Source organism: Xiphias gladius, chromosome 1 (assembly GCF_016859285.1).
Source record: "Xiphias gladius isolate SHS-SW01 ecotype Sanya breed wild chromosome 1, ASM1685928v1, whole genome shotgun sequence".
NCBI classification, from domain to species: Eukaryota; Metazoa; Chordata; class Actinopteri; order Istiophoriformes; family Xiphiidae; genus Xiphias; species Xiphias gladius.
This window is the reverse complement of record NC_053400.1, coordinates 16,619,796-16,633,383: the sequence shown is the minus strand read 5'-3', so window position 1 is coordinate 16,633,383 and position 13,588 is coordinate 16,619,796. Positions and strand designations below refer to the sequence as shown.

Genomic DNA, 13,588 nt, shown 5'->3' with positions numbered 1-13,588 from the left:
CTTTACGATGAGAGACAGCAGCATTGTAGACAAACAGGAGAAGGTAAATATCACGCCTAACCCATATTAGAGTAAAGTGAAAGTGTTTATTACTCTCTGTCTGCCACATCCAAATCATTCTCTACTTATGAATTCACTTCATAAACCCTCACTGAATGCAGAACTGATGCATGTGTCACTTCTGCCTACAGCTATACAATACAGATCTGCCATTTGTGAAAGATAATTATTTGGATTTCAAGGCCATAAAAAATAAATTTTTGTATTCAACTTGCAAACCTTTTTTCAGCAAATTTCCATTTAGAATATCTGCAAAACAAGTAAAGCTGTGTTTGTTTTGAGGCTATTTTTCCTTTAACAGTGGCACATTTTTCTGCTGGCCAATATGCGGACAATAAACAAGGATATAGAGTAGTATGTAGGCATCTAAATGTTTACAAATATGGTGCTCACCTCTGTTCTGCATTAGCTATGATCCCCTCTCAGCACAAAGACAACACACTGGCTAAAATCACAATACATTCTTCTTGGGGAGAAATGAGTCCCAGCAACAAAGAAACATACAGTTATGCATCGATGATCAACAAGCATTTGTTTACAATCTTTATATGGACATGAGCAGTCAAATCAATCAAATGATTGAGAGCTGCACTTTCAGGAGTGAATTTAGTTTCACCGCACACAGAGAGAGTTTTGACACCTACCAAAACATACTGCTCTGAAGTTTCTGGCAGTGGCTGTCTGCTTTCTATGTTACTAATTTGTTTAGGTTATATATGAATGTAGACAAAAAGCACAAATCATGGCATGGGCATGAAGGCTCCTATTAGGAGAGTGTAAAAAAATATATATATATATTTACAGGTAGCTCCCTTATAGTCTAGCTTGCTTTTCTTTTAAATATGTTTGCTCACTCCAATGAACTGGCTTGTGTAACGAACTATATATTGTAAAAAGCTCAGTGGAGTCATGTCCAGAACAGAGGACCGCTTGTATCCATTAAAGAAACATCATGCAGTGTAGATAACATATTCTCAGAAAAGATTCATATTGCATGAATAATTTCCATCTAGTTCTGACAAGCGCAGTGAACCTTCATTTGCAATGCTTGATTTAGCATTCGTAATTCCCTGTTAGGCAAGAGACGGCATTTAAACTGGCATCAATGCAAATGCAATGGTTAGGAACAGAGTCACAGTGTTAATATGGTTTAATATTGCCTGCTTGCTCCAGTGACTTTTGTAATGGTTTAATATGAATATGTTTGGGAAGGCAGCCATACAGCTGTCTATGACTATTCACACTGCAAAATGAAGAAAACCTCTCAAAAAGCCATCAAAAACCTGCTACAACCATCAACTACCATAAATCAACACTGTTTTAAGCACATGAAATGCTACAAACACGTGTCAAAGAATACCTAATAGATTAAATGCAAGTGGTGAAAATCTCAATTATGACTGAAACTAAAGTTATGAGTATGGATTTGGCTTTAAGAAGGTAACTTTGCTTATACATTTAAGCTGAACAAAATTAAGTTTGCTCACTAGGAATTTCCCAAGCTGATCAGCAATAGCAAGCAAAAGAATTGGCGTCACACTAAGTTTAAAATAATAATAATAATGATAATAATAATAATAATTGTTTTTCCTAAAGGGACAATTTTCTGTTGTCCCACACCTTACAGTGTAAATTCTTCATTTGGCTGCATTTGAGCATCAGCCATTTGATCAGGGTCAAGATGAAGAAAGGTTGTCCAAAACCTTTCAAAACTTCCCCTCCAACGTAACATTGACACTTCTCTCTTCAAAACACCATAGATGATGGAAGACCATTAAAGGAAGCTATATTACATAGAGAAATATAAATATCTTATGGAGACTTGTTGTTGGCAGACATTGCATGTTAAAGGACATGAATTGGGATTAGGACCATTTTATTGGAATATCCATTTTACTTACTACATTGCAATCTTTAGTGTTCTTTTGCAGTATTTCCACAAGAGTAAACCTACATACAGTAATAAGATGTGTTCATGGAACAGATGTAAAAACAGAAATGGTAGTTCAATATCTGCTTGTGTTGGATTGATTGAACAAAAATGACAAGAAAGGCCCTTAAATTCATGGGATGTGGGGATGGGAAAAACAGTGCAGCAGTAACTTTTTGAACCCAGTCAATACACAGCGAATAATTTTGGGAGTAGGCTATAGGAGATGCATATCAACAACCAGATGACTCTAAGGATTAAGAAATTATTATCAGACAGTGTACAGTATATCTTATTTAAAAAGGGCCAATTCTCCTCTATTACCACAAACACATGAGTCCTTCAAGGATGTGTTCTCTCCCCATTATTCTTTGTATATATATATCCAAATTAAATTATACCCTCTATAATGACACATAGAAGCATTTTTTTTTTTTGGCAGGACGATATCATTTGCCTGTGCCTTCCAAAACTGTTACAAATCACAAGTGAAAAATGAATCGATTTTATGATGTGACTTCACTATGGTTAAGGTTTGATTAGATTTAGACACAAAAATGACTTGATTAGGTTTAGAGAAACATGATGGTTTGGATTAAACGAACTATGTCACAAAGGTTAAGGGACCTTTGTTGTCATGGTTACAAGGCTTGGGTAACTTTGGTAACAATTGCGGTCATGACGTCAACTGTTGATTGGAAATGGAAAACAAACAGCAGTGTCCTGATTGTTTTGTGACCCATCCATCCATCCCAACCCCCACCCTACTGGACTTTTTCACTGTATCACAACCAGACTTATAACAACAATCTGACTTCCGTCTTTGCTCCCTCCATAATTACTATTGACACTAGAGGGCTTTGTCAACATAAACATACGCATATCATGTTGGGGCACATGCAGAAACAGCTTATGCTGCTGTTCTTCTTGGGAGGAAAATCTTGGTTAAGATAGCACTCAGTATAGATGCCCAATCATTGAATGGAGTGATACAAAACAGCAATAAAACCAGATCTGAAACTGACATGGAACACGCCAAAGCCCAGCAAGGACTCTTTAATGAGGATTCTCAAGAACTTTGATGCAGATATAACATCACAATAAAGCTCATAAGACCTTCATACATTCCATGTTGGAGAACCAGCATGGGATGTTGAGAAGGAAATCACTGCTAATCCATCTCGGCCCTTACTCAGTGAATGCTCTCAGGCCACCACCACCAACTTTCACTTTTGAAAGCAGAAAGAGGTGTCACCTCATTTATCACTAGTATCCGTCTGCTAAACAGTGAATAATTACAATTGGAGTAGACTGCTGGGAGTTCGGTTTTTTGTGTGATTATACAGTATTTTTAATGTTTGACTGCTTTACACTGTGTCTTTCAATTGCTTTTCAAATATTTACTGTTTAATGCCAATTGTTTACTGTTTAAAGCAAATTGTATAAGATCAGGAAACGTAACAGCCACAACTTGTGTGAACTCAACAGTCCATCATGTCAAAATTATCCCCTGGCTATGTACCAAAAGAAAGAGCTTAGGCACTATGACTCTGATACTTTCTGTGAATGTGTGTGTGTGTGTGTGTGTGTGTGTGTGTGTGTGTGTGTGTGTGTGTGTGTGTGTGTGTGTGTGTGTGTGTGTGTGTGTGTGTGTGTGTGTGTGTGTGTGTGTGTTTGTGTGTGCGCGAGTGTGGAACATGTTTGAAATTGTCCCTGGAATGCATCTCCTGGCCATGAAATATTTATTTTACACAGAGACTCTTTAAGGTTGAGCTTTCATTAAACAGTGATGATAATGTTTCCCTGAGTTTTGCTTCAGAAAACAGATGAGGTAGCACAGATAACCAGGTTCCCAATGCAAATCAAACTGTATTAGCATCTTTAATGCTGACAAAGCCAGTCTGACACTGAAGCAAAAGCAGAGAGGAGACTGCTATGGAAATTGCTTATATCATTCAAACAGTTTCTGGTGAGAGATGTTACCCATGGCTATCCACAGCTCCTGGTGGCTATGCTAACAACATGAGGGAGGTAACATCCCTTCACTCACTTCAATAGTAGGAAGACCTGCATGTGACGCAGTAACAGCTGGAGCTTCTGTCTTTTCAGACCACTTTGGAATATCAGCCTGCAGCAAATCCTGTATAATCATCATGCTAAAAAGATCATTAGTGCTAATTACCATGCAAATGCTTCTGTTATTTTTTCAGCTCATTAATATTATCAGGAAACTTTATTTCCTATGAGTGCAGAACTATGCAGATAAGTCATTCATATGCTTTGTCACTGAATCATCCTGACATTAAAGATTGTGGCAGGGAAACAAGGAATATGTACTAGGAGGAGAAGAATGACTACTGCATGAATTTCTGCTTTATCTTTTGGCAACCTAATATGAAAGCAGAATGTGAGCTGCTGAACAAACATTTTCTGAACACGAATAATAAGAAACTTAAAACTGCTAAATACGCCTTTGCTTATTTTATAATTGCCTAATTTAGTTAGTATTTACTTATGTGTCAGAAGGATTCTGCTCAGGCTAACGATGCCAGAATACTTCATTCTATATTCAAAATGGTCAAACTATTGCCTGGGACAAGACAATTATGTGAAATTAAGAGTTGTTTTCTGCCTGCAAGCCAAAGCCCCACTTGGTCTATAGGAGCCTTTACCCAGGGTGGGATAGGAGCTCCTCTGATGTTGGAATCAAAGTTCTGCTCAGGAATCTCTGATCTGTGTGTCCCAGCACGTACTACAAACTATTAATAGACATAAAAAATTGCTTCGCAATTCCAATGGGATGCAAGCTGGCTGTTATCAGTGCATAGCGTAAAGCCATACACAGCCTTCAGGTGTTAATTAAATCTCCACTGACATTCCCATATCCTGCCCTGCAGAATAAGCTGCAGTTCAGATACTGCATAGGTGAAGTCACTTCAGTCACACCAATCTTGCTAAAAACAGGACAGGAGAACATCCCGCAGGTGAGGGAGAAAACGTGGTGACAAGAGAATCTTCCATGCTTAAGGCAGATGAGTTTTCTAAGCGCTGACTACTTCTCCAGAGAGCTGTGAATTGATTTGCTGACCGTGGCTGTCCTCGGTGGCAATCTCTGAGCCTCGCAGTGCAGTCTGGAAGCCTATAGTGCTGCCTGGCACATTCATTCATCAAACAGCCTGAGCCATCATACAGGCAACTCCAGCAGACCTAGGCCCAGGGCAAGGGGATATTATTAGAGATGAATTGAGGTAACTGCCTTTGATGACCCAGTTCAGGCTGCCTGTCGCTCTCTAAGCTTTTCTTCCATTTTACCAACTTTCATTCTTACTTCCAGAATCCTTGCTCTGTAAGGAGGTCAGCGGTCATTGAGGTACTGCAGTGAAGTGTGTGATGATCCTGAAACTGCGACAGCTGGTAAGAACACACAACTCTACAAATTCACATTGAGCCCTTAAGTTTCAAACTAAACCCAGATATAATCCATCCATTTGTTTATCATATATACAGTACATACCACATCAGACACAACTTATGCATCCTTATTGAAACACTGCATCACACACAGCTATGGACCAGAATCCATAATTCAGTCCAAATATATTTAGCTCACAACTGTATTTACAACTGAAAAGCCAACTCTTCAATACACTGCTACAAGGACTGGCCAGTTTCACTACCCTTTCAGTCCACCATCCAAGATGAAGCCAGCCTAAGCTGATAACATAGATTTTCTGCTTTTGTCAGTTTTCTCTCTAAATCAGAATAATATTCACAGAGTAACTATTATTACTGTTTGTGTGCAGTGCCCACACACAAACACACGCACACACACACGCACACACACACACACAAAGTAATGAGCTTTCGAATGCATTTGAGGCAAAATAATGCAACATTAAAAATGAAAGATGCTGCACTAAAAGTAATGGAATGAGCAATAACTTGGAATTAGCGAAAGCTGTAGCAGTACAAAAACACGTCTCTGGATAATAAATCACTGCAATCTCCCTAACTCTTACGAAAAGCTATTGTAGACCATTAATAGTGATTGTAACAGATGATAATAGCATTTATAAAAAACAAACGTAATGTTGGTAAGAATGTGCTTACAGGCTTCCTTACATATCAAGACTACAATATCGAGACAAATGTCATGAGGTATGAAACTGTAACGCACTTCTGTTCAATTTGTGTGTCAGAAATATGTGTGGTCATGTCTGAATGCTCTGTTATGTCCTTAACTGTCAATCACATTCTGTCTCCTTCAGCTGTTTGACCCACACCTGGGAAGACAGACTCCAGGTCCCCAACCTACCAAATGATATGGAGATTGCAGAGAATGGGGGACCATCAGGGCCATGGTCTCATTTACATAGGACAGCATAACAGATAGAGGCATTACTGAAAACAGATTTGTCAAGGCCACCTCATGAATAAAAGATCACACAGATTTATAATAAGGGTTTATTGTATTTAGCTAGCCTTGATCTAATGACGATATAAAAAATAAGAGAAGTATCTATTCCATATCACTAAGTTCATTCAGGAGAATCGGCTTTTGTAACATGAAATAACATCTATGCGTGTTATGTTATGACCTATGACCTAATATGTCACCTTGAATCACCACTGCAAAAACCTCTAAGGGGAGTAAGTCATCGTTTAATTTTCAACTGCCACACAAAAGAAATGCACTGAGTAATACTTTCCTTCATCTAAAACACCCATTTACAGTTGATAAAGTATATACATGAGTCTCTTTAAGCATGTCTATCCCCTTTGCTGCTCAGTTATTGTTATACAGTATGTGCTCAGCAGAAGCACTTTCTCTAACTGTCTTTTCCAATCCCTCTATACCTCTTGCTCATTTCTTATGCTTCTGTGTTCTCCAGTTGCAAGCTATAGCAATTTTGGCACTGGACATCAGAATAATCACAAACCAGCAACACAAACACACAAACAAACTCACAGTGACACATATGACGTTAATATGACGTTAAGGTCACTAATAAACAAACTGAAAAGCTCTCATGCTGATAAACCCATGAAACACTGCATGAGAGGTATTATAGCATTGATTTATAACTGATAAAAAGTGGAAAGATTTCCCTTAGTGACTACAGATACAACGCTAGTTCAAAACATTCCGATGTTTAGCATAAATTTGAATTTTAATTTCCCTGAACTGTTTCATCTCACACTCGCAGGAACAGAAAACTATTCAGAGAAAAGTTCTGACATATTCAAATAAGAAAAACAAGGTAAATGATTAATCTTCAAATACTATGATGCACTAAAAGGGGGGACTGGAGCAGTGGATGGTCCCCTCCGCTTTGCATGCTACTTCTCTCTTATTTGATTCAGTTCTCTGGACACTGGGAAGGCTTTATCAAAGCTGCCTCTGGCCAAGATGTCTGAGATTCCAGAATAATTCCGCTTTTATCCCTCTCACTGCTCTGAGTCCTGAGCCTGCCAGCCTCACCGAGGACCGGTAAAGTCAACATAAGCCACCCACACACACACACACACACACACACACACACACACACACACACACACACACACACACACACACACACACACACACACACACACACACACACACACACACACACACACACAGTTAGACACATGCAAAGAGATGTACATGAAAACAGACCAAATCATATAGTAACCAGAGACACATGCCATCTACATGAATACACCTGCATGGGAAACTATTGTGGCCTGTGTTGTCTTAATCAAAAATTCACACATATCTCTACTTATTCCTTATGAGAAAAATAAAGAACCCACTCATATGCCCACACACATGCACATGCACAAAGCACATATTGGCTAACTCTATCCCACTGCATTTCAAAATGTGCTTGCCTCTGGCTATACTCAATTTCAGCAATCATAATAACAGTCCTGGGAACCAAGGCAGGCATTATGGTTTTTGAAAGCTTTGTTTTCCCAAACAGGAATATCTCTGCTAGCCTCATAAAGCTGACTTGACAGGCCAAGAGAGGAATGCCAGCAAAAAATTAAAGAATTATTGCTCTTAGACACTGGTGTTCGCTTTTTTAAACTAGGAGCCAAGAAGATACTCAGAAAACAAAACAGAAGAGTCCTGTAGCAAGGGAGAAGTGGCCATGGGGGGGTTGGTTAAGAACAGAGGGAATGCCTGCATGCTCTTACACCCCCTGAGGTTTGGCATGGTCCACCATGGCTTGGCAAGGTTGGATGCAATGCTAGGGTCAATACTTCATCCTCTGTGAGGTCCCTTTATAGCTAATTGCTATCCCACTGTGGCAAACCTGACCTCATGCAGCAGCACGCGCACAAAAAGATGCACAAGCAATACGAGGAACATGACAAATGGTTTGCTGAGAGAAAACAGAGGGAAGACAATAACACAGAGAAAGACAGAAAAAGAGCCTGCATTTTACGTGTGAATTATCACGTTAACATCTCCGGAATCCAACTCCGCTGTGTCCATAGGGCTTTGGTAAAATACTGGTAGACACAATTTTACATGCTCCTGCGACGAACAATTTATCACGTCAGTCAAAAAATACACAAAAATATTGCTGGCATATGCGTGCCCAAAGGGAAAATCCACAAATCATACATTACTTTGCACATAAAAATAACTATCTAGAGATAATACGTTACCATTTTGGCATGTTTTACATAGCTTAATCCACATTAAAGTTGATAGATAGTTACTCCTCTGGCAAAAATTTAGCACATGGCCTCCTTTAAGATGTTTGACGAGTTTCCTCTTCGTGTTCTTTATATTATAACATGGCTGAGAAAGGATTTAGCTAAGAAGCACTCAGGAGGAAAAGTCTGAGCCACTGTGTATCCAAACAGCATTTTAAACCCACAGCCCATACACAACTTGACCCCTTTCAGCAAGCCACTCGTATTCCTGTGTCAATGACTTCATGCAATGGAGAATATAGCACAGTGCCTCCTGTATGAGCACATTGTCTCATAAAGACATTTCCACGATCATAATCATCTCAAAAACTGCCATTAAAACAGAGAGGTGGATTTTGTGGGTGGACCAGTGCATTTCATAAAAGGGAGTGAATTTCATTGATGTATCATACATGCTTGCATGCTGCAGGGACCACCAGATATTCTCCTATATAAACCCAGGCTCATGATAATTAGTTGGCCCAGGTATTAATCAAATGTGGGGGTTGAAACATCAATTCTGAATGACATCAAGGTGAAGACCAGTTTGATCTCTCGCTGTATGATGAAAGATTGGATCTTTAAAAGACATTACAAAACTTAATGATGCAAGAAAATAACAGAGCCCAAGTCATTCAGTCTTCGATTCTGTTGGCTTTATACAGGTCTTATAGAAGGCATGTGCAGTGGAAAAAAAGAAACTTAACGATCCGTCATTATCAAAATGTCAACTATTAAGTGTTTACTTAGTCAGGGGAGAGTTTGCTTTTGTAATTTGAGTCTGGACTGTGCTCATGTCATATATTGTTTTGTCAGTTGTGCTCTCACTGGAATAAATGGATTGAAATTTGTTTGCACACCACATGAATACACTTTGGGGAAATAACGTAACCGCTTCTTTCCAAGACATTGTGTTAAGTGTGCTGTTGGTTCAACAATGACAAGATTGAAACCCAGCTATGACACAAGCAGATGGTCTCAAAGCACTCTGGGATGCATTCCTGAGACAGAAATAACAAGAAAAGAAATCAGCAGACAGTAACATTTTATCAGTTCAATTAAATAAAAATGCTTTATTTGAAATTCCTTTTCCGCTAACCCCCTCAATCTCAGGAGATCAATATAATAGACAGTAGCTCTTTGCTCTGACGTCATCTGTCCTGACATAACAAAATCTGACAAGTTTTATAGGTAATTAAAAGTGTACCAAACAACACATGGGGAATACAGATTTCAGTGCAGTGGAAGTGAATACAAAGTAATTCTCTGTATACAAAGAGAAACACACAGACACACCTGCTCATTCAGAGAGAGTCAAGGACCCAAAGGAACCTGCATATCTATTATTCTCTAGCCTGGCTCCCGACTGCAGGCCCTCCCACTTACAGATGGCAGACCTTACTGTTCTCACACATATGAACTGCAAACTTACCATTTGAATTCTCATAAGGTGAACAGAAAGAGGAGCAGAAGGAGGAACATTAACAACAAGCTGCTATTTAATTCCATAATAACACTTGCTCTTTTGCTCATCATGCAAACTAAATGTGCGAGTCAGCTCTGACGCTCAATGCAGACTGTGAAAAAGCTTTCGTAAACCTGGTAAATTTGACTGTGAAAAATACCAGTCACAATCGAGTTTTTTTAAAAAAAAGATATGAATCCTGCTCAGAAATATCCTGTATTGGCTTCTTACATCCAAAAAGGGATCTAGATGTATCCCAGGACTCACTTACAAAGTAGCCATAAAAGTATGAATCGCACATGTATCCTTGTATAAATAAAAAGATACAAGACAGTAAAATAAGCTGTAACAAGTGACACAGATCTGTATTTCCTGTCATTAATTCCTCTTGTAATGTCTCTTTTCGATTCTATCCCGAGTTGTGTTGTCTCTGATCTGTGGCACAGCTGTGGAGCTGAGGATAATAGAGGATTCCGTAAGCGTTCATACTGTGCAATAATGAAAAACGCCCCACGCTGCGAGAGGAAATAGGAGATTTCATAATCCGTCTGAGGCCTTGGCCCTGGTCGCTGCTCCATTGAGACAGTCTCATTAAACTTCTCATTAGTGACACACTGAGCTTCTGTAATGACTGAATGCATATACAAATCACCTCAGACATGAAAGGAGGGACAACAACAACGGACTCAGGCTGCACCCCTGTGCTGCCAAGTCCTCTGAGGAGAGGATTTGTACTTAGCAAATAGAACAGTATTGCACATCTGTTTACAGTCTGGCAAGACAATTTAAAAAAAAAAAAAGAATGGGTCCCCGATTACTTTCTGTAACTCATCTGCTCAAACTACTGTATGTATTACACCTCAAGACACTTCTTACCAAAGGTAGATTAAACAAATACAAATTTGATCTGCATCTTTGGCGGAAAGCTATCATAAATCAAATCAAAGCACCCTCTCCTGTGAATGTGAATTGCAATTTTATGCTGTTCATTTCAATATATGAATTTTTAAAAGGGCAGTAATGGTCACACTTATAATCTCAGGTAGTTTCACTGTGATAAGTGGCAAGGTGTTATGATTGCTTGTGTGCAGTGCAGAAGTCCTGAAACTGTGTGGGTGAAAGCAGTGTTTGAGAAGCCTCCAACGTGCAATCATATTTTTATTACCAGCAAGTCACATCATTACCAGTGAAATGAGCAGGCAAAGCAGCATGCTTGTATGAATTGGACAAAAAAATTCAGCAAATTCATATCCAAAGTCATGCCCTTACTCCTCGTTTTAATATAGGTAAACCATCTTTTAAGAACTCTAAGAACATACAAAATACTACGACTATTGTCTGTAGTTTTTCTGTTTAATAAAGCTCCAATTCTAAAGAGTCTTTATTCCCAGAGGACAGGCATATGTAAATGTTTTTCCACCACACATCTGATAACCAGTAGCACCAAGACAGATAGTACAGCAAACCTATGTCCCGGTTCTGAAAGGGTTACAAGCTCTGATATAAAATAAAGCCATCACACAATTGACATGAGCAGGATAATGAGGGCTCTGTGTGTCCGTGTGTGTGTGTGTATGTGCGCGCACATGTTTGAGCGGTCTGCATGCCTGCTTGGCTCTGCAAATGGAACTTTGTATGAGCACTCTGATCAGTGCGCCTCTTGGCTGGAGTGGAGCCTGGCTATGAATATCAATTTTGCATTCATTGCTAGTTGCTCCCCCTGACGCCCCACCTGACATAAAAGCGAATCAGCTTTCTGTTTGTGTCAGCGTTTACCAAGAAGCTATGCACGGCTCAAAACAGGGAGCCTCCTCCACCCAGCCTCCTTACCTCAAGGGCATCGACAGACTCGCTGCTGTACGAGGTGTAAAAAAGTGGATACAATGAATGTGTGCAGCAATTGTCTAAGGCAATAAAACATATTTTAGCTTCTAGTTATCAAAGGAGCTGTGAATGTCAACCACAAAGAACTCATATGTCTTCTGAGGCAAAATTACTTGACGGAAGTTGACCTGTGCGACCACCTATTTACAATACCATCATACTGTATGTCCACTTACAAAGACGCTTAGGCAAAAACACACCAACACAAACATTTTCAGGCAGTGAATAATTCCATGCAGTTTAATATCAGACCAGGTTTATATTGATCTCTTGTGTAATCATCACTCTGTATTCTTGTGTCAGCCAATCCTACTTGACTACTGAGCAATTATTCTCGACAACAATACCTTGAGACATGCCACACTTGGTGAAAATATGATTGCAGGTGGTGAGGAAAATTTGCTCGCCTAATTTCTTCCTGTTCAACCTCTTCGCTGTATCTGCTGATATGAAGAGGGATATATACTGTACAATCCAAACTACTTTCTGTCCTGTACATAATTCTCAACCCAACAATAGAAAGCAGAGGGTTTTCCCTCTTGGTTTATGTAACTGGACTCTTGGAATGCATATATGATCGACTGTGTGGGTAATGAATTCTTGATTCATGTGCTTCAGAAATAATTGCAAATAAACTGCAAACACAACAAGATTAACTAGTAAAATTGATGTTTTTCATCACATTTACTGTACTGGCCAATCAAATCTCATGCCAATTCACTCCTACCTCTAAGCTTAGAAGAAACTCATCTAATGATCCATGCCAAGAGATAAGTCTAATACAAAAAAAGTGTGTGCTGTAATGGCAGAGGGAAGTCAGCGATGATACAGAGATCCCATTGCTCACACTTTGCTCTCATTATCTGCTGTGACTCCAGGTCTTCAATATTAGCCAACAAAAAGCACTCTGCAGGACCATCTGCTCTACCAGCACGGGTTATTTTAAGACTGAGAGAGACGGTCGTGGAGAAGAAGGAAAGAGGAAAAGATATACCAAGCTATTTGTGGAAATAATAAAAAGAAGGCAGGCCACGGAGGGAGAAAGAACATGAGAAGTGGAGTGCAAGAAATCTATAAAAAATACAGTTTAATATGTAACAGAAAGGTGAAAGCTGTGAGAGGCAATTTAAAAGTGAAACTAGAGAAAATGTCCCTTGGGCACGATAGGGAAGACAACTTAACCTATTTGACTGAGTTGATGTTAAAAATAACAGCAACCTTGTGTAGATGCTACCTCCAAAGCAACTCCTGTACATTTTGAGGGTCGCGTAAAGGCCAAAGCCTTATCAAAGATGAACTGATATGCAAGAATTTAATGCTGAGCCTTTTGGAGGCCTAATTTCATGGCACACCAAAAATTTCCTTTTGTCCTTTTCTTTTAATATCTAAACCAGGTCTTACAGAGTTATTCACCCCAGATCCCGTGTATTGGTGAAGTGTACACAGTAGATGTAGAGAAAGGCTAAGAATAGCATAGATGCTTGAAAGCACTAATCAAGCTGGACAACAACGTCAAAGCAATTCATCCTATGCTGAACTCAGGTGTGCACACTCTGGAA

At 39.3% G+C, this 13,588-nt stretch overlaps 1 protein-coding gene across 1 annotated transcript in view; it reads right to left on the bottom strand.

Moving 5' to 3' along the window:
- The window catches only part of spon1a (spondin 1a), a 61,997-nt gene that overhangs the window by 29,683 nt on the left and 18,726 nt on the right, over positions 1–13,588 (bottom strand). The window lies entirely within an intron of this gene.